The sequence below is a fragment of the Gavia stellata genome, chromosome 3 (assembly GCF_030936135.1).
Source record: "Gavia stellata isolate bGavSte3 chromosome 3, bGavSte3.hap2, whole genome shotgun sequence".
Classification (NCBI taxonomy): Eukaryota; Metazoa; Chordata; class Aves; order Gaviiformes; family Gaviidae; genus Gavia; species Gavia stellata.
In genome coordinates, this window is record NC_082596.1 from 66,419,675 (window position 1) to 66,441,023 (window position 21,349).

The window sequence follows — 21,349 nt, forward strand, 5'->3', positions numbered from 1 at the left end:
ATTGGCACCTGGAGGGGCTTCTTACTTCCATTCCCCTGCCCTCCCTCCTTCTCACACACACTCGCTATTGTCTATAAGGGGAACTTAAGGAAACCAGCTTGAGGAGTTAGGACCCTAAATATCTGAGAAGGTTGGAATAGAGGTGATACGAACTGCCCCAATTTGGGTGCAGCCAGATGCGTTTATCCCCTGCTGTTTGGTCAGGCAGGGGCTGGGTCGCAGTGGAACTTTTCCAAAAATCCCACTTTCTTTTCTCACTCTCTCTGTGGCTTCCTATCTTGCTGCCTCACTTTTTGTCTTTCCATCCACCAACTACTCTAGGCCTCACTTCCAAGCTCTGGGTCTCTGAAATTCCCAATTTCCAGACTACTTGCAATTAAACCAGAGTAAAGCAACAACAGCCCCTGCAAGTTATGCAGCGTTAAGCCCATTGTGCTCGGGATTTCCATAGCGGTTTTGCTTCACCTGTTATCCAGTCGCCAAAGACACAGGAGCATCAGTGGCTCTTCACAGTGTAAATGCTTTCCTGCACCCTCCCCACCCGATCTTTTTTGGGTGTGCAAATGCACACACATACACCCACACCCCTCAGCAGGTCTGTAGGTCGAGCTGTGAATTTCAGCAGTGAGGAAGGATTGCTTAGGTGGCAGCCATGGTGGGACCCCTCTTCAAACCATTTCCCTGCTCTTAGATGCCAGATCAAGACTTAAAATTCTGCAGTGCCTGACAATACCCCTTACAAAATCATCTCACCATCAACTTTTTAGTGCCTCTGTGACATTGTCATAGTGCTTGATTACTCTCCCCTCTCTCTCTAATTCATGTTCTCAAGACTGTTTTCACTCCTCGCCTTTTAACTCTGCACTTCCTGACCTGGTTGTTTCGTGACTGTCACACCCTTGGTACATCAACCACAAGGCTTTGGTTTTAGCATCCAGGCAGGCGGAAGCTCATTTCAGAGGCAGCTGAGCCGTGTCTCGAATTGTTAAAGGGGTGAAGTTGTTTACGCCACCAGCTCATGCTAGCCAAGCCACATTTATTTTGTGACTTTAATGATGGGACGGGACGAGAAAACGCTTGTGTTTCATGGTGCTTTGTAAAGACACTGTCTAAAACCAGGAGGGGAAAAAAGAGTGCAAAGGAAACAGTTTTGCTTCAGCCTTTGGTGAGACACTTGTTTTGAAAGCCTAGGCCCAAGCACACCTAATCAGTGGTTTCTCTCTGGCTTGTACACACCTTCCTCTTTTCTCTGAGGGCTGGTTAAATGCCACTTGTTTATCTGACCTGTTTTTATCCCTCGCTGTTGTTATTATTAGTGATCTAGAAATATTGTCAACAAATACGAACCAAACACGTTGCCTTCAAGACATGGAAAAGGAAAAAACAAAAAGATCAAAGATCTTTAATTAAAGAATAGGAAGACAACAAAGCAGAAAGTGTCTCTCATGTCAATCTTTTTTTAATTTCAGGCCTCATGGACTCAATTGTTTCTGCTTCAACTACAGAGTGCGATGCCCTGTTAAAAATAGCCCTCCAGCTGTCCAGGACAGCTGGAAGCGCCGGGGGACCGGAGTGCTGTGGATGGGTTGGTGTGGGGGTGCCCGGGGTGGGGACAGGCACCTCGCACTGACTCCTCCGGCCACAAAAAGCTCTCTCACGCGTCTGCATAACTCTGTATCTGCCCATGGAGCACAACCTAAAAGAAGCAGCTGCAAGAAGCAGGTGAGTGAAGCATTTAGCATAAACAGGAGTAAGCAAAAATGCTCCATAAGAGACCACTGTCTTTTCCACACTGTCCTTGTCCTGCATGCTAGGTGGGTATGGCCATGCTCTTGGAGAAAGGTACTTCAATCTGAGTTTAGAGGCCAAACATCTCTTACTACGATCGATCGATCGATCGATCCATCTATCTATCTATCTATCTATCTCATTGAAGCAGACACTGTTGCCTTGGTGATGAAGTGATGGGACTTCTCTTACTCTGGGCTGCAGTGAGTACAGCACATGCATTCTCCGTCTCCAGGAACGTGAGATAAAACGGAAGGACAGGTAGGGCTGGTGGGACCTGTAAACGTTTTCAGGCAATGATCCATAGTCTCCCAGCAGTCAAGGAGGGGAAGCTCCCATGCTTAATACATTGCAAGGCTGCTCATCTCTACTACAGCCTTCTCAGATATTAGGCACTCGTATGCTGGAAAAAGTAGACTTGTCAAACTCTGTTTGGGGTGAAAACATAGGAAAAATGGTACCTGTATATCTCTGAGGTAGACATCTGCTGGAATACCATACTGATATGTACAAATGAATATCCTTAGAAGGCATAATTTGCTTAAAGTTGCGTCAGTTTGATGTGCTCTGTGGGGAGGGGACAAACATGAGCTGGCTCTCACGAAAGCAGGGCTGGTGGTGGCGGCTGAATGGCTGGCTGGCTACAGCATGGAAAGAAACATGGTCCAGTGGGTCACAGACAAGCTGTGACGTTGATGTCTCTGTGTGACGTTTAGACAAGTCACTGCAGCTGTATGTCTGAGGAAAGCATAGTGTCTTCTATTGCTTTAGGGGAAGAGAAAGGTTGCTTAACCTGAGTTGTTGCTGAAGAAAGAGCATGTGTCAATTTTAAGTTAACATCCAAGACTTTATCCTAATTTTTCTCTAACATTAGCAGCGATGTTACAATACACCAGGTGGTGCACATAACCATGAACAGCAGCTACCTTTCGTTTCAGCTAAGCCTCAAAGCTGATCCCAAACCCCAGAGCTAAAACTCTTTTCTCTCATAAAAAGGGCAGGCAGGCTTTACAAGGATGTAAAGGCATCTGGTACATTTCTGAAGCATACCTTGAAAGCTTGATGCAGTTATTGTTGTGCTGGGAGCCTTGATGGGTGGCAGTGCTGGAGCACATCTGTGTGCCCTAGCAGCATGTCAGTCCTGGGGAAGGAGAGGTCCCTGGGACTCTGACACCGAGCAGTGCACCAGCTAAAGCGGGGCTCTGGTCTACTGAGCTGGAGCTTGCACTTACTTACTGAATGTTATGAAAAAGACAGCTTTGCTTTTTTTCCCCACACTTTGGAAACACAGATGGGATTTTGTGTCGGCCCTGGCCTGAGACGCAGGTCATGGTTACCACGGGTACAACCAGAGGGCACATAGAGGAGGTAGGAGGCGGAGATGTGAGGAGAGGTTGGCATGGAGTCCTGTATGAAAAAATCTGCAAAAAATCACAGTCTAATTTCTATTTCTCCTGTGCATTCTCAGTTTGGATATGTTGATTGCTGCTAATGAAATGCCTGGACCCATATGCTTGCCGTGTTTGCTGAGTGCTTGCAAACGCTGTGCATGGATGTGCCTGCATTGATCTAGGAGCTCCTGCTGTGCCAAGACCACGGCCCCGGTCCAGGGCTGTGCTGGGGCAGTGGTGTCATGCCTCCGTGTGAGTGCTCAGCTCTCCTCCTGGGGGAAACCAGGGTCTGCCAAGAGAGCTGACTCGTGCCCAAACCTTCCTTCATCCCTGGCCCTGGGAGCCACAGGAGCCTTCCTGGATCCCTCAGCTTACAAAGACCCAAGGTAAACCCATGCCTGTTTGGCTGCAGTGATGAGGGGAAGCCTTGTGCTACTGGAGGTGATTTCTTTTTAATGAAATATAACGTCAGAATCTCAGGCACTTAGAGTCACTAAAAATTAAAAAGCATTTTCCCCAAAGTCAGTGTTTTGACCTAACAAAGGTGTAAGACTAACTGAAGTCGCTTGCCTTGAATTAACATAGTGAGTAAGGCCATAAAAGAAACAAAACATATCACTGCCTGTACTCTCAGGAGGCTAAAATAGTTCCTTCTCTAAACTTTTGCATACTACAGCTGTGCCCTGTTAAACAATGGCCGCTTTGCAGAGGAGAGAGAGCTGCGCTCTACTGAACCTAAGCACAGTCATTCGCAAAGTCTCTGCAGACCCTTTGAAGGAGATAGCACAATGCAAGTGCAAGGTTGTTATTAGAAAACAAGAAAATTAACTAACAGATTTCCTTTGAGGATGAACATTTTCAGGCTTTGAATAGCTATTGCAAGAGTCAGCCTGATTTTTCGTGAAGATATGTATAGTATACCTTGTCACACCCAACTCTGTGACTTGGGTTTTCAATGTACAACAAGGAAAAATGATGCTATTGTAGCATAAGTAGACTAAAATGGTGGAATTATCAATAATGGTGCAGGAAACTGAAGTTTTCAACAAATGTTTTTGTTTGCATGTGGAAAAATATCAGTGCCAGCTTACGGTCTATATCAATGGAAAAATATTTTTTCCCTTTATCTTTCCCAAAGGACGATTTTAAACGATAGCTTTGAAAAGAGCTATCTAAGGACCTCTTTGTTGATTTTTTCAAAAAACTTGAAACACCAGAGGATTTCCAGAGAGCTATGAGTTAATGTTGTGTCACTAATGGTGCAATAGCCTGCCAGTGGTCCTGGCCTCGTTATGGAATAGCTGATGTAGGAGTCATATAACCAAAATTAAAGGAGATGGAATACAATCAGCAGCACTCATTAGGGTTTTATAGAAAATAATTGTGTTGATAGCATGCTTGGACTTTTGTAAGAAATAAGACTTGGTACTGCATGAGATCTTGACTAAGAAACTTGAAATGGAGTAGATCAATTTGGGACGTGCTGAATGAGCCCAAATCAAGTCCAAATAACAGATGTAATCCAGCTAAGGAATCATCAGGGATGCCAGTTTCTAGCGAGGACCTGCACAGATTGGTTCCGTCCCTATGGATTTTAACTCTTTTTATGTCAGTGACCTGAAAGGGAACTTGAAAGAGTGACTGACTGAATATGCAGATGGCACAACATCTGGGGAAGTGGTAAATCACTCCGAGAATGGGCTACTTGAGAAAGTGAGCTGATTCATCTGGTTTTAGTATGGGCATAGATGGGAGAAAAGGAGATGACAGGCCATAATTATGGGACAGTATTGACCCTGCTCTGAGAAATTTTGTTGCTGAAAGACTTGAGGATTATAGAGGAAAATCTGACCCTCATGTGATGCTGGGACCCAAAAGGACTCGAGCAGCCCTTGTACATATTAGCTGACCCTTGACCTGATCCTGAGAGATATATATATATATATTTATAAACTATGAGTGCACAGATCAGATAACTTCTGGATTTGTTCCTGGTGTAACAGTTTTGAAGCAGTGTGCTCCATGCTGGTGTCCACATCTCCAAGTGGATGGTCCCAAGCAGAACCATGAAAATGCTTAAAAGATTAAAACTCACATTTTATAAAGAAACAGTCATTGATACAGTCTGCTTGGCAAAGGGTAAGAGTGGTCTGAATACAGTCTGTGGATAGCTACATGAGAGAGATATATATATAAGCAATAGTGAGTTCTTTGCTCACCTGGACAAGAGGGCAACAAACTCCAAAAAAATAGACAAATCAACGCTAGAAGAAGTAAGATGTAGCTATCTTTAACTGTGACAGTAGCTAACCATTGGGAAAAGTTAAAAAGGTGGATGAGAGATCTGCCATCACTGCTTTCCAAATCAAGCCGGATGTGGAAAACAAACCAAAAAAAGCACACACCCTAAGAGCTGTGGTCTGTGCTGAGCTGAGAGTCGGAGTTCAGCACCTGACAAATGCCTCCATCTGGCCTGAAAATCTGCAACCAAGTTGTGGCTGGTGCCTAGGTCTCTGCAGCGTGAGTGGGGTGGAGGCTGCTCTGTGACCGAAACAGGCATTGCTCCTCCCCACCCAGCCCTGGGGAGCACGCGGGTTGCCCAGGGTCAACGGCGCTCCAGAAATAGCAGCCAAAAAGTTAATGTTTCCCTGCTAACCCATTCAAGGGAGAGGAGAGGGGGCTGAAGGGGAAGGTTTGCGCCTGTGTTGTTTGGGCTTTCCAGCTGGCAGGTTTGGGAGCCAACAGACCCTCTGGCCGAGAGAGCAGTTGGGGTAGATTTGTTCCCAGTTACATGCAGATGAATTGAAGAAGCTGTCACCAACTCATAGGCTCATACGATAACTCAGGTGGGGAGGGACCTCAGGAGGTCATCTAGTCCAACCTCCTTCTCCAAGCAGGGTCATGGAGAGGTTTTTAAAATGTTACTGCCTTTGAAAAGCCAGCCTCCTCTAGCTGTTGCTGTATCAGCCCTGCCAGAAACAACTTAGCTGAGAGCCTGGAAAGGATTTCTTAAGTACTCTATCTTTCCCTTCAGATAATGCAATATAAATGTAGAATAACCCGCACACATTTCTCGCCTTCCCTCCTACGTTTCTGATTACGAACATAGACTAGAGGCTTCAGAAACAGCAATGAAGTCTAAATCCCACTGACTCTTCAGAGCATTCGAAAATGTCCATGTTGAGTCGGAGCACGCGGTGGGTTATCCTGGGAAACAGCATTCACTGGTGTGAGGGCAGAATGCAGGCAACACAACAGGGTACTTTCAATGCCAGGTGATTTGCCCAGTGGCATCAGGTCTTCCCTGGACTATGAGGATTTTTTCCTGAACGCAAACGCTCTGACCTCTCCTTTCTGCAAATCCACTGCCCTTCTGAGCCTGGACTGGGACACAGGGCGAGGAGTGGCAGCATATATACGTGAGAAATGTATTTGACTACAGACAGTACATCACTGAAGCTGCTTTCTTTTCTGTGTTGATGCCTTTCACTGCGGCTCAGATAACTTGGTTTGGCACTATTCACTGCTAAGTTTTCCATACCAACCGCAGCTGAGCTTTGTTTAAATGAGGTTTGCTGAAGCTGTGCTGAAAGTGAGTTTAAAGGTTCACAGTCTTTGGAGCGGATCCAGGCAGCTCTTTGTGCCTTCAACTCCCTTAGAAACTGCGGAGGGCTGGGGGCTGACGGAAGATTTGCATGAGCAAGTTCTCCCCCCGGCTCCCGCTCGAGTGCAAAGGGGAGCAGTGAGCAACAGCAGAAATTAGACACCGTAGGCCAGATTATTCCTCCTCCTCTGGGTCGTCTCATCTGCCTCTCTGCTATTTTGACCTGGTAGCACTTGGTACACACGTAAACAGCAGCACAGGATGCAAGCAGTGAGGAATCAAGCTCTGGCAAGAAAGTTTTAGGGATAAGAAACTGTGGCACTGCCTCTGTGCCCTGGGTTGTGGCATTCGGAGAGTTGGAGGCTAATTTTGCTCAGATAATTTATGTAGCAAGTCACCTTTAGCCCCTGTAAAGAACCCCTACTTGAACTACTTTATCAGCAGCTGCACCTGCAATGTTGAATGCCCAATGTGCTACTTTGCCAATTGCAGCCACTGTAGAAAACACACTTGGTGTCCCTCCAGCTTCCTTCTTCTGCAGTAACCTCCTCGCTGAGGAAGCAAGCTGCTGAACCAGTGTGAAAGTTATTTTTATTGTATATCTGGGGTGCTTTTGTTCTCCATTCTCTTAGGAGAAAAAGAAAGTCTGGTCACCCTGTGACCTTGGAGCCCATAGACAACTTCAAATTTACCCAAGAAATACCACCCAAGCTAGAAACTGGTCTCTAGTCTGAGTAGGAGAAGGATTAGCTTAATAAAAGATGACTTTACCTTCCCCAAAGGCATCATCTTCTTCTCTGGGTGCAGTCGGATCTTCTTGGGCGTGCTGCATCGTGGCGAGGACGCAGCTCGGGGAGCAGCCAGAGCCGAGTGCTTGAACTGGTTCCTACTATGCTACAGCTCGACTATTTCCTTTCGCCAGTTTCCTAAATGTTTTGGTGGTAACAGCTTCCGCATCTGCACTTATGAGAATAGTCTCATTCATATGAATAACACTTCTTGTTTTTACAGACAGCCTTTGAGATGAGTTTTCAGGTGGGGTGTCCCTACTGCTGAGAGAGAAGTCGATTTTGAGAGCAGAGGCAGACAGGACGGGCTCAAAATGCTCGCTGCTCTCTTGCCGCAAATGCTGCTGCGCAGGGGCAGCCCAGTCAGCCCGGGGCTGTCGGGGTTTTGCATACGAATGTGAATCCTTTCTGGTGGCAGGGGTAGAGCCAGGGAACAACTCGCCCTGATCCGTCTGCAGAGCAGCTTGCTTTCACCCCAGGGACAGTTTGACCAGAGTAACCCCCCAGGCTCTCTCAGTGTCATGTGTTCACGGGATTTTAGTTTTTATTTAGCATGGCAGCAGTGACAGCAAGTTCTCACCCACGCTGGGGTGACCCACGAGAATGGATATGTGGACAAGCTGGAAAACCATAGGCAACACCAGTTGTCTCCTGGGCAGATGCACTAGCAGGGATGTGATTCTTGCAGTTAGGCTTTCCCGAGTCACCGTCTTTGGTGCGTTACCAAACCTAAGGACCTTCCTGATGATCAGGTGAACAACAGATGAACATCAAAGTAAAACTTGCTTTCTGTCAATAACAGGCATATTAGTTGAGTATCCCTGTCACTACTAATTCTGCATCACACTGGTCCCTTCAGTGGCTGCATTTTCTGAATTCGATAAAACAAGTTGACTCCCTCCTGCCAGGTCTCTCAGTTTATGCGAGGACCATGCTTACAGACTAACTTACTCTGGACTTGCACAAAAATACATTTGGGCTTCAGGTAACATCTGAGCCTTGCATAGTCCTGCTGACTTCATTGGACCACTCGGGATATTCATGCGCACATACAGGCGTGGGGCCTAACGTCGGCAGTCCCTCACACCTCTGCTACCAGAAGTTGGTGTATAATGACAGTAAATCTGTACCGAGTTTTGATTACTCAGTCTATTAATTGCATGTGCCGCCACACCCTTGAAAGTGAGACTCCCAGCACAGCAGCGGTGTTCGCTACGGCTTCTGGTAGATGAGTCACGAGCAGATACAGTGAGCTCCTCTCTAATTATTATGGCTCTTTTTTTAAAGTGGGCTTGTTCAGGGCTGAAAATGGAGACAGCTGGTTTCCTAGGCAGTGAGAGAGTTCACAACTTGAACAAGTCCAGATGGAGAAGACAAGATGGGACACGTCCATTTGGACCGCCTGACCTAACCCCAGCCCAGGCCTTAGAACCGTGTTCATTAGCTCCTGCAGCAAATCCTGTGGCAGCACATTGGTCATGGTAGGAAGGTGAAAATCCCCTTCCCAGCTCAAGCACAGCCTTCTCCTGGGCGCAGGGTGAAGTGCCTCCTGGTCCCTGGAAAGTGGTGCTGCATCCCACGGAGCTCATGCCTCTCCCTCGCTGTCAGGTCGGGCATCTCGGCCGAGCTCCCCCGGGGGGCTGATGCCTTGCCGGGGCTGGGAAGCTGCGTTTTCCTAGCTGCTTATGGCCGAAACCAGGAGCCTCCTAGGACAGGTTTTTGGTGGGGTGGGGGGACTGCCTGGTTGTTTCTCTGCCGCAGAAACAAACCTCCTTGAAGAACTCCATTCCTAGGAGGCCCCTGTCATGCTTTGCTTTGCTTTAAAATCACACTTGCTTAAGTCCTTGCGGAGGAAAGACGGCAGTTTGGCCCAACAGGTAAGAGAGAGGACTTGTTTCTGGCCCTGCTGGACAGGCTTGGGGAAGTCACTTCTCCTCTCACCCTTTTTCCTGCCCTGCCTGGTTGAAGTGATTTCTTCAGGCGAGGACCATCTCCGATTAGGTGGTAGCTGCACCCTACTGCGCTCAACGAGAGCCCCTCTGCCTCAGCAAGGCCCTTCCGCCATGGTGGTGAGTAGATGAAGACAGTGGTAAAAAGAGAGAAACAGCATTACAGGGTGGTGAGGGGAAACAGAGCAGAAGAGGGGATCAGTAAGAAAAAAGAGAGAGGTGTACGAAGAGGAATTACAAGGTGGAGACGAGAAAGCTGCAGAGGAAAAACATTAATGGGGAGGAGGGGATGCTGCCGCAGGGGGACGGCACCTCGCCGGGCACTGCCTCCCAGGGCCAGAGCTGGAAACTGCTGAACTTGCAGAGCCTGGTGGGGCCAACATGTGAGGAGATTGCCAGGGGTGAGGGAAAGGAGAAGTGCTGAAGGAAAGGCAGTCACAGGGTGTACCTCACATGAAAACTTCCCGGCAAGAGCCGCTCCCAGCAGTGGGCAGCCGCTGCCGTACCGTTTCCTTGATACAGCAGGAGGTGGATGGGAGAAATCTCGACCCCTTGTAAAGTCAGCGGGTGCTGTGGAGCATGTCAGTCTCTGAGGACCCATGTGGGCCAGAAGAGGCTTCACTGTTCCTGCTGAGGAGGTTTTTTGGGCTTGGTTTAAATAAGTTGCAAGATTAGTGATGCTACATATACAGAGACGGATGACTCAACATACGTAGCCAGCCTAGCAGGAAGAAACCTGGAGAAAATACCCTGCAACAACAATGCTAACTTTCCTGTGTTGCCCTGCAATGGGAGCTCATTTGTAAATTGAGCACGGGAAGTTTTAGCCGTTTACCACTTCCTTCAGAAAAACGAAGGAGCAAGCCACGCTGTCCTGGTTATTGTGGCAGCTCCCTTTTGTGCTGCACTTCCCTGGGACTTAAAGTTATTTCCCTACCCACTGTTTTCAGTCAGCCTCTCCGGATGCCTGTTACCTTGACAGCCCTTTTTTCTTTTATTTTCAGAAATTAAAAGGCATCAAAAGCTGTCCTCTCTCCCGAAAACAACTGTCACCAGAATGAACACACCAGCCGGGCTGGTGATGAATGGTAATGACTCAGCCTCCATTGCAGATGCACAAAGAGAAGTCGCTTTGATTCGTTCCCGTTTGCCACATCGTCCCTTGACGGCAGCCTCACCTACATCGCCCGCAGCATGAGACATTCCTCCAGAAACCAGTCCCCCAGGGGAGCATGGTGCTCTTTCCGTCCAGACTGGATAACATGGACAAAACCAGCCCACCTCATATGGATGCCCAGGCCCCCCTTCTCCCTGCCCCAGCTTTGCATTTGGGGCAGCATAATTTTGCCCTGCCAGTTTGCATGCCTGTGTCTTTGCTGTTTACTGTTCTCAACTATCCAGCCTAACAAAGTGGCTTCCTCCCTGCTTTATTTTGTAGCATCTCAGCTTTTTTTTTGCCCTCTGTACGCACAAGAAGTACTTTCATCTTGTTCTTGTTGAGCTGTTCTAAAAAAAACGTAACTTTTTGTTTCACCTGTTGGCTAATGAAGTCCCACTCCACATCAACACACCCCCCCCACCCCCGAATCAATTTTGCAGTCATTGCAAAGCTCTCATGCGGGTGTTTTTCATGTAACCACATCTGATGCTGCTCTCAGAAAAAGGCACCACCCATCCTCTAAGAACCTGTCAACAAAAAGCGGGGGAGACTGGGGAAATGTCAAAAACAAGGGCGGATCAAGCAAGCGGGGGCAGCTTTTAGAACAGCTCCTTTAAATCACCCCAACCTTATTCTTCTTCCCCTGCAACTTACTTCTTAAGAATTTCTGACCCAGGAGAAAAATCAAGTCTCCTGATGTTTTATCTTCAGATACAGGACTAAAAGCCAAGACAATTCTTAATTAAAAAGAAGTGTAAAAAAGTGTGCCATTCAGCAGTGTTGGATAGAGTTGTTTTAATTCATCCCTACCTTAAATTACCAACATCCCCACAAGCAGCAGGAGAGACGAGTCAGCCCTTTTCTGCCGGCGTAGCTGGCAGAAGGGCTGGTGTAGAAGGTAGGTGTCTTAAATACCTGCTGCCCTATTCACATCTCCTGCTCCAGTGCAAGGAGGATTCCCAAAATACAGCAGTTTGTGTTTCAAAGGCTTAGTTAGTTCTCTACTTTGTTCTGGGGCTATTTTGGGGGTGAAGATTGCATTGCGGGGGATAACCTACATGGGAAACAAGGAGAAAAAAAAGAGATGATAAAGGAAGGGCAGATGACCCTAAGGTGGAGACAGTATGGAGGACGTAGGAGAAGATGGTTGACACTAGTTACTGGTCAGTTTGGGAAAGGGAGTGTTCATGTGGATTTAGAGTACTTGTAAAAGTTTTGCTCTGGATATTGCTGCAGTTGCAGTTCTCCTGGTAAAGATCGTCCTTAGAAACCTGAAGGATGGAGTTACAATAACTTGTTTAGTTGTTAACTCATTTGCAAGTTACAGGGCCTCCAGGGACCTAGATTATGTTTAAACAGTCTGTGTCAGTGACTGAGCTTAGTATAATTTTTATTTTGCCAAACTCTTGAAACTTTTTGCACTTTTTTCCCCAAAAACTAGGCTCATAGGGATATTCAGTTCCAGAGAAAACTTGGGAGAAATTCTCCCTCTTACTGTCTGGGTGGAGAGTCAACAGGCCAGGACGGTAGAAGACATGACTCGCTCCACACAGCTTCACAGACCTTAGGAGCCCTGTGCACAAATCTTTGTGAGGCTATAAAATACACACTGTGTATTTTGGAGAGCTGAAAAAAGGTCAGGGTCCAGCAACCATTCACCCAGAGGAGAGGACAGTGGTTCGCGAGGACCCCCATACTGCGTTAGATGGTGGAGACGATCTGTGTGTATGAGCTGGCTTCTGGGAAAACTGAACTCTTGTGCCAGAGGGGTTGTGCCAGTTTGGGATGTAGCTCAATGCACTTGAGCTATGCAAAAGCCACGGTGGCTGAAGAACCGCAGGCTGGCTCGCCTAGCTCAGCTGGTGTCCATGTCTATTTTGGACACCTCAGTTTGAGGGCTTGGGGGGAGGTCTGCACACAGCCTTGTACTCAGTGCCCCAGTGGACACACATGTTGCAGTGAGCAGGAACCACGACGCATGTGTTGTTGGTGCCCTACTGTCTCCCTTCATGTTCCCCACCATGTTGTGTCAGTGAACCCATCACATCCCCTGGAGGTGAGTTGTATGTGTGTCCATTCAGGCATGTCACTGCAATCCACAACACCCAGCGCGTCCCACCAGGACCATCAAAGATGACTTTGACTTTCTTCTTTTGCTCTCTTACCCCATTTTTCATTCCAGTATCACTTGGCCTATGAAAGTAAATCATTAACTTTTCATAGCAAAATACTATTTCAATTCAAAGGGCGGAAGCAAACCAGCTTGGATGAAACTTCTACAGAATGAATATAATCTGGAAATTTGTACTCAGTAAGTAGTTCCCAATGGTTCACTAGCAAAAGAAAAGAACATGGTCAAGTGTGATTTTGCAGGGCTAGCCTTGGATCTGATATTATTCAAAATATCCTTTAATATCCTAGATGGATATGATCACACTCGTTACATTTGCAGACACCAGACTGCCCAGGAGTGTACGCACACTGGAGGACACAATCAAAATTCAAGCTAATATTGTCAAACTGGAGAAGTGGTCTGGAAAAAATTAAATGCAGTTCAAGAGAGCAAGCTGTGACCTACTATGCTTAAGCAGGAATAATCAACCTCATCAATGCAGGCTGAGGGATGGCTGCTTAAGAAGCACTTTTTTCAGAAAAGAGGCTGGAGGCAGCCAAATATCAGTCAGCAATAACAGCTGAAAACAAACAGACAACATGCCATCAGGTTTGATCAAACACAGAGACACAAGGTAATTCTCTCAACTGTGGTGGGGGTTAGCAAGGCCTCTGCCAAGGCGGGACACAGCTTTCAGGCACCTCAGTTCACAGAGGATAGAGACCGTTTGGTGACAGTCCTGAGAGGAGCAACCAGACTTCTCAGAGGGCTAGAAAACAGGAAATTAAGGAAAAGATAGGAGGAACCGGAATCACTTCGTTTGAGGGAAAGAAGATCGAGACAGGAGATAAAAGCAGTCCTCAAGCCCTCTTCTCCACTTCTGTGGTGCACAAGGAGTCATGGAGTTAGGCTGCAGAATGGAGGAAGAAAATTAGGAAACAAATTAGGTAACAAACTAGCAGAAACTAGGAAGAAGCAAGTTAGGAAAAAAACTTTCTAACAGTCAAGACAGTGAAGCAGCAAAAGCGAGTGCTTGGGTGAGTCAGTGCTGAGTGAATCAGAGTGCTGCTTTGACTTACAAAGCATCCATAGAGCTTTTGAAGAACAGAGTAGACAAGGAGCTATTGGGAATAATATAAGAATAGTTGATTCTGCCCTAGGGAAGGGCAGTGGGAGTAGGGGATCTCTTGAGGTTAGGCTCAATGCTATTTTGCTGGAATAGCTATTGAGTAATGCTGGATTTCTACTTGTTGGATTTATTTCTCAGTGACAGCTGAGTGCTAAGTTGTCTCACTGCTTGAGGGGTTCAGCACATTCCTGTGGATCTTGGCTGGGATGGGAATATCTTTGCTGTTTCAACCAATTTAAATATCCCTACCATCTCTGTCCTTCTGTAAGAAATCTTCACCTCTGGTTGCTTTTGCCATCATTCTTTCTTCCTAGTTATTTTCACACCTATTCCTCTGTGATCCAGTGAGGTCATTGTCATCAGTAAAGAACAGATGATGGATTTTTCATCCTTTGATCATTAAATCCCATGGGTTTCTCTCAGAAACGTTTTAGATTGTCTCCATAAATTGTTGAAGAGAAGTGGTCTGCATGCCATAATAACATGCAAACTGGCTGATGCTATCCCCAGCATAACCAACAAATATGCTCAATCCCACTAAGCATCAAAACCTTATTAAGTCTTTCTGAGGGTTACACATCAATTATATAATCTTTTTACCAATTTGAAAATCAACCAATTTTTTAGAATTTTTACAAATTCTAAATTGACCAAGGAGGTCTATACAATATTCTAATGCCTATGCCAAAGTCACAAGTCCTTCCCAATTTTCTTTACCATAGCATTTGTTAATCAAATATTTTTTTCCCCCAATACCAATTTTCTTGTGCGTTGGACGAAATATAGGGGAGAAACGCATCTCATTGTTCAGCTATATGTCTTCCATCCCAGGCAAAATACATTGCAAGTTGATTCACAGCAATATTTCACTAGTATTTCCATAAAGATATGAGTTCCCTTTCTTTCCCTCCAGGTAGACTGTTAGAAATGGAGTTAAAGTTCTGAGTCACTTATTTTAGACTCCCAGGCCACAGTGTCAAACAAATGGTGCCTGTAGATGAATGCCTCTCCTTAACGTTAAATTAATTCTGCTTGTAGACTATTCAGGTTTGGGGCCTTTACTGCTCTTCGTTGTGTACACCGTATTTCCAGTTTCTCCAGCCACTGGAAGAAGTTCAGGAGTCGGCCTTCTCCCCTAGTCTTCTCCGCTTCTTCCAGCTCCATCCAGCAGCATTTGTTCTGCTGCTGTGTGATGGTTCTTGACAGTACTGACCCCAGGCATTTTGCAAGACAATATTTGGGGGTTTTTCTGCCAAGGGAATTTTTGACAACATTCTCCCGTATTCCTGCAAACTGTGGGCAAGATGGGCAGCTTCAGCTGTGAGATGGCTCAGGCCCTGCCTGGGGGGGCTGCAATAGGAGCAGGTGTGCACTTCTCTAAGGCAGCCTGACTCCGCCGCTTCCGTCACCAGGACACTGTCAAGTCTCAGCATTTGTCTCTCACCCACAATGCATTCTTTTCATCAGTCCCTTAAAAAGCTATAAATTATTGTTTAACACAATTCTACAGCTCTCTTGCAGAGCACCACTTAGCAGGGTCTGGCAGACATAAGGGATTGCTGCTGCAAATAACGTTCCAAGCAGAACTATGCAATTCAGGGCATGCCTTTACCTTCCAAACCATGTTACAGAGAGGGTTCAGACACCACAGGTCCTCTCTGGCAGGTTTTCCTCTGCCAGGCTCTATATTTGCAAAAGCTGAAACAGCCTTAAACCTTGAACCTCCTCTCCTTTGTAGGAAGGCATCACTTCAGTCTAGCTCACGCAGGTAACTGCGGAGCTGGTGTGACACCGGCTTCACCACAGGCTGGAGACACTCTAGAGGTAGTTTGGTTTCTAGCCCAGTCTGGTTTCTGTGAAACCTTTGCTGATACTGGTCCTGACTTAGGTGCTCTCTCACAGGCCATGTGTCACTCACACCTGATACCAAGGTCCCAGAGGGTCTGAGCATTTAAGTCCAAACTTGGTTGCAATGCCAACACTCAAGCTTTTGATCCTTCCCCAGTTACTTGTTCCAACCTGTGCACTGCAGGTGACCAGGGCACAGTTAGTACAGGGGTTGTATTAAAACTGGAGCATGTTGGTTTTAGAAAAATAGACAAACAGTTCGCTACAAAGGATGGAAAAGCTCTCTTCTATGGCCTGTTTTGCATGTGATAGCAGAGGAGAACTTTTTTGTTAAGGATGCAGAGCTGAGGTGGGTCTATTCTGTTCTGGCTTTCAGGCAACTTTTCGAGAACTTTTTCTGAAAAATGTCCCTGCTTTGTATTTGCAACCTCTTGGTACATCGGTGCCACTCTGGCATCAAGTTCTGTGAATAATTGCAACAGCAGGATTTACTTCTCCTTTTTCTGAAGCCCTAGAATAAAAGCATAGCTGAGAACGGAACCTGTGGTAAAGGAAATCTCACCGCAAGGGATCCCCACCCTGCTTGCCTTCCTCCTTGAGCAAGCGGTACAGGGCATGCGCAGGGGCTGGATGTGCCCAGGACTGGTAATAGCTGTCCTGGAGGGATTGCTTCATTTTCACTCCTACAAAGTAGGGCAGAAAAGAGGATTTTTTAATTTTAAAATTTTTTTTTTAGCACAGGGTCTCACTTTCTGCAGTTTGTTGAAGTGATTAGCAGCTCAGAAACAGTGTACTGACCACAGCAGACCAATTTGGCATTTATGTTTTTGGTAGCTTTTAACCAAAGAGTAACACCTCAGGGGGATGTGCATTTGGTGCCCACCAAAAGAAAGAAGTGAAGAGCCACAATCATATCTTCCAGGAAGAAATTCTGGCAGCTGGGTGGACAAGCAACGATAATATCTGTAGAGTATTTTAGAATGAGGAAACCTCTGCAAACATTTACATGCATCTGCAGTTCTCTAGCCCACAAAGGTATAATGGTTTAAGACGGGAAGTGAAGAACAGCTTTCCCACCTTCAAGTGATGGATCAGCATGTACATAAACTGGCTGCTGCTGACCATCGTATCCTGAACAAATTTCACTCATAAAGTGTACCTAAACCCTTCCCCTGACTGTACATGGCGAGGATTTTGGTTCCCTCCTGCTGCGTTACTGTACTAATACTTAGCTGGCTCAGGTAAAGATCACCACCCACTGCATCAGTGTTTCTTCAGCAGCCTTAATTTTGTTCATCAGCCTGTCTTTCATCCTGGCCGTGTTTGCTGAGAGAGCTACTTCAGAGAGAGTCTAACAACACAGAAGGATAAAAATAGCAACAACATTTTCAGCAAAATGTGGCATTCTATGCTACTACTTTTTTTCCTGTTTGCATCTCCTGAATTTTCTTTCTCTAGCAAGCTTAACACTTGTGTGGAGACCACCCCCCCACCCCCCCATACTGAGGGTAGTGAGAGGCTCTCCTAAACAGCATTGCAACATGGAGTTAGCTTCCTAAAGTAAACAAAAAATGGCTGACTCTGAAGTACAAGTGTTAAGGAATTTTAGTGTTTTACACAACAGGCAGTTCAGAAGTAATATTCATGGCTGATAGAAAATAACATGAGCTGGCCAAAAGGAAAATCAGAAACAAACTAGCTTATCCCTGTGGGTAGACTCTTTGCTCTAGTGTGGAACAGTGCTGTGGGTGATCTAACAGCCTCAGTACAGGCTTCGCTATTGCAGAAAGGACAAGAAATTGGTGATAGCAAAGTAGCGACTTAAGTGAGCAACAAAGCAGCTATTGTGGAAGACACACCGGCATGCCCTACTTCACGCTCTCTGCATAGAGTGCTACAGTCTGTGAAAAAGCTTTGGGGGGGTGGCAGGGGGAAAAAGTGTATTTTATCTCAATTTGACTTCAAGCTGCCCACCCAGTTCTGGAGACAGGCGCAGTGATGCTACTGCTCGGGGGGAGCGGCAGGGATGGAGGAGTGCGGGCATGGGCTGGCTTGTTGGGCAGCAGCGAGCACTGCCCAGCACGCAGCAGCTCACCTCTGCCATCTCTGCGGTGTGAGGCATAGCCCAGGGGAGAGCCTCTCCCCACCTCTCACCGGATGGCTGCCTGCCCACCATGGCACCCTGCTCTCCCGCTGGACCCCCAGCTGGTGGGGGGCAGGGATGGTACCCCTCCTCCCTGCTCCTCTGCAGAGGCCGGGCAGGATGGGGGTAAAATACAAAGTCAAAAGAAAAAAGGTTAATTTTTTTTTTCCACCGTGCATCTTAGCAACAGCACCTACACAAAGATCTAAGTATAAGATCTTTCCCCCCCCACCTTTCCAAGCAATTAGCATGCTGAAATACAGGCCAGAAACAGGATGGCGATGTCAAAACTGACACGTAGGAAGCCCGTTTCCTTTTCACAAGGGTTTCACCATGTGGACCAAGCTGGCTGAGAACAATTTCTGAACCTTTCTTCTCCCCGTGGAGAATTGCCTCCGCAGCAGCTTTGGTAACTGTCCAAAACTGCCTGCTTTGGGTGGCTGGCGCTCTCCTGGTAGTTGATGCCCAGAGGGTCTCACATTTTCAAAGCAAAAAAACCTCAACCCCCATGGACTGCTCTCCAGTGAAATTAGGTTGCTCAAAAACATCTGAGAAAGGTGGAGAATGAAGACTGCCTGCTTGAAGTAGATAGACTGTCTCTTGGAGCAGAGCGGAGCAGAGAAGAAAGGCAGCTGGTGACATATTCAGTGCAGCGCTGGCTCCATCTGAGCCTTCTTTCATCGGCCAAATTTTAAATGAATCTCAGTCTGGTCTCTGAATATTGCTGGCAAGTTTTCCAGTAAATTTAAGACTTAGAAGAGGCTAAAGAAAGATGCTAGGCAGACAAATTTATGTTAGGGTTTCCAGGTGTGGCCAGTGGTGCCTGGGAAGCTGTTTGTGAAACCGGAGGCTGCTGTGGGAAACATGGGGTGATCCCCTCCAGCACCACACGCCTCCTGTGCAGGGCTCACACCCGGGGTGAGCGGGCAAAGCCCCCCGGCTGAAACACAGCCAGGCGTACATAGCTGGCCATGAACCAAACCTGGTTACGCTCATGAGCTGATATTCAGGGCTTGCACCTTGAATAAAGAATCAAGTGAGCCCAAACCCTCCGCTTTTGCTGTGTTTTCCTTCCTAAGAGCAAATGATGATTTTTTCTTTTTCTTAGTATCCAAGCAATGTTATTTCCACCCAAAAAGTTTGCTGCTCTAACTCACAGCTGATGAATGGAGAAGAGAAGGGGAAGCATCGCTGTGCAGCGAGGATGTCATTGGGGGCGGCAGAGAAGCTGGAGGTGGGAAGGAAACACCTGTGAGCCTCCTCACACAAGGGTTTAGGAAACTGAAATCTCCAAAGAGTTTTTATCGTCATTACTTCATGTTTATTGAGATTTGCCCTCCGAGTGCCTTGTCTGACTGACAGCCTGACTCTTTTTCTTCTCTCCTTGCTCCACAAGGCTGGGATGCTGCCTAACGCCAACTCATCCAAACACCTCTTCACAGAGTGCCCACTTGTCCCTGTGCCGACTCTGGGGACTTGTGATGGATTAAAGCAAGGCAAACGGTCTTGTCTTGAAGGTTGTAATGAACCCCCTCTAGTCCCTACTTACTTTAGCAGTTAGGTCAGCAGTCCATCACCACTGTGCTTGCAGGCCTAGCTCTGTAAGGATGCCCGAGTAAGGCTGCTTCCATTTTCAAGGCCAAAACTAAACTTTTGAGGCAGGCAATAGGCCTGCAATTAAGCATTTTAGAAGATGCAATAACCTACGGATTGAATCAACAAATTTGAAGTTGCCAGATATTTTTTTTCCTTAGTGGTCAAGGTTAAGTATGAGAAGAAAGTAACTCAGTGTAGGAGGATCACAAAATATGTTAACAGCATAACAGCAACAGAAGGACTGACCCAGCCCTGTGAATTTATGGGGTTTACTTTCTTAACTGCTTTTCTCCCTCTCGGGAGCTACCAGAACAGCAATACAATGAGCTTTTAGCCCATGCTCTCCTGTTCCTTCATCTCAGCCTCACCCTCGGTCACAGCCAAGCGACTCTGCCTGGTCCTAGCGAGCTTGAGCAAGCAAGGGTGAGCGACCCTTGCTTGCTCAAGCCCTGTTTTCTGAGAACAGGGAAGGCAGAGCAAAGCTGTGCTGCGCAGGAAAGCCTCTGCATTTCAGAGCTGACTGTGGGTGAGCTCTCACCCCTCTGTTGCTGGCTCCACAGCCCAATGAGCAGAACAAAACCTGTCTGAGACAGAGACACAGGTTCCTCAGTGGCTGCCGCACACTGGTGGAGAGGACTGCTGCAAGAGCTGGGGAGCTTCCCTGACCCAGCCCAAACTGCTCTTCATTAGCTGGTCTTTCCTAACATACACAGAGCAGTATAATTAGATTCATTTAAAAAACCCTCACAAGCCAGAAGCAAACAGATCACCAAAACAAAGCACTCCACTGCACACGCTTGTCCCGTTGGGGACAGGAAAAGAGAAGAAGGGAGCTGTGGCAGGTGCCAGTCACACCACTTGGCATACCCCTGGAAGGGCACACTTGCCATGGGCACGAGCCCAGCCATGAACCTCAGCAGAGAAAGCAGAATATAGCTCCTTGCAGGCTTGCACAGTGCTCACTTAACCTGAATTTGAGGAAAGCCCTTTGAGCAATGCACTTTGCATAAGAGTAGCAGCCCATCCTAAACATCAGGGTTATCTTCCATTTTATAGCAAATGCTCAGAAGCTCTGGTACCGGGCATAATAGCACTGTCTATGGATAGCATTATCTCCTGGACTACTTGGAGGAAAGGCATTGCAAGGCAGAGCTGGGCACTTCTCTTGCCTGAGCTGTGCTTAAGATGATGCTTTCTGTGCTTTAAAAGGGAGAGGTTCCCAAGAGCACATAAATATATTATAAAGCAGCAGAATGCTCAATAATTAATTTTCAGCAAGGAAAGATTTTATTTCAACCAGAACAACATAAAGAAAGCCTTGTGGATTCTCACAGTATGTAAATTAAAAGCTGAGACAATTCAATCCAAAGGCTGTTGTGAAAGAGGCTCAGCCAACATGAGCTGATCCCCATGCAGTGACATCCTGACTCCATTAGGGAGCAAATGCATTTTTCAGTGCTATTTCTCATTAATAGAAGTAGAGACTCCACTAAGCAGCAGATGCCTTTTCAGTCCTTTCCTCTTATTTTGCAACTAGAAATGGTCTGCCAAAGTGTCAGAATTGCAGCAGCCCAGAGGATTATCCCAGTCATTTCCATCAACAGTGAGCTCTTAGCTCATTTGTGATGTCACTCCCTTCTCATATACAGCCAACTGGTAGTTGGGAAATTGAGTATTTAAAGTGTATTAAGGCAGGAAGGGTTGATATGTTGTTGCTACTTTGCATGTATTGTGAACAGCTAAATAATTCCTTTGATGAATTATCAAAATACACATAGAAGCTCATGAAGGACTCAGTCTTAGGACAAATAACTCAAATAACTCTAGCTGGGGACAAATAA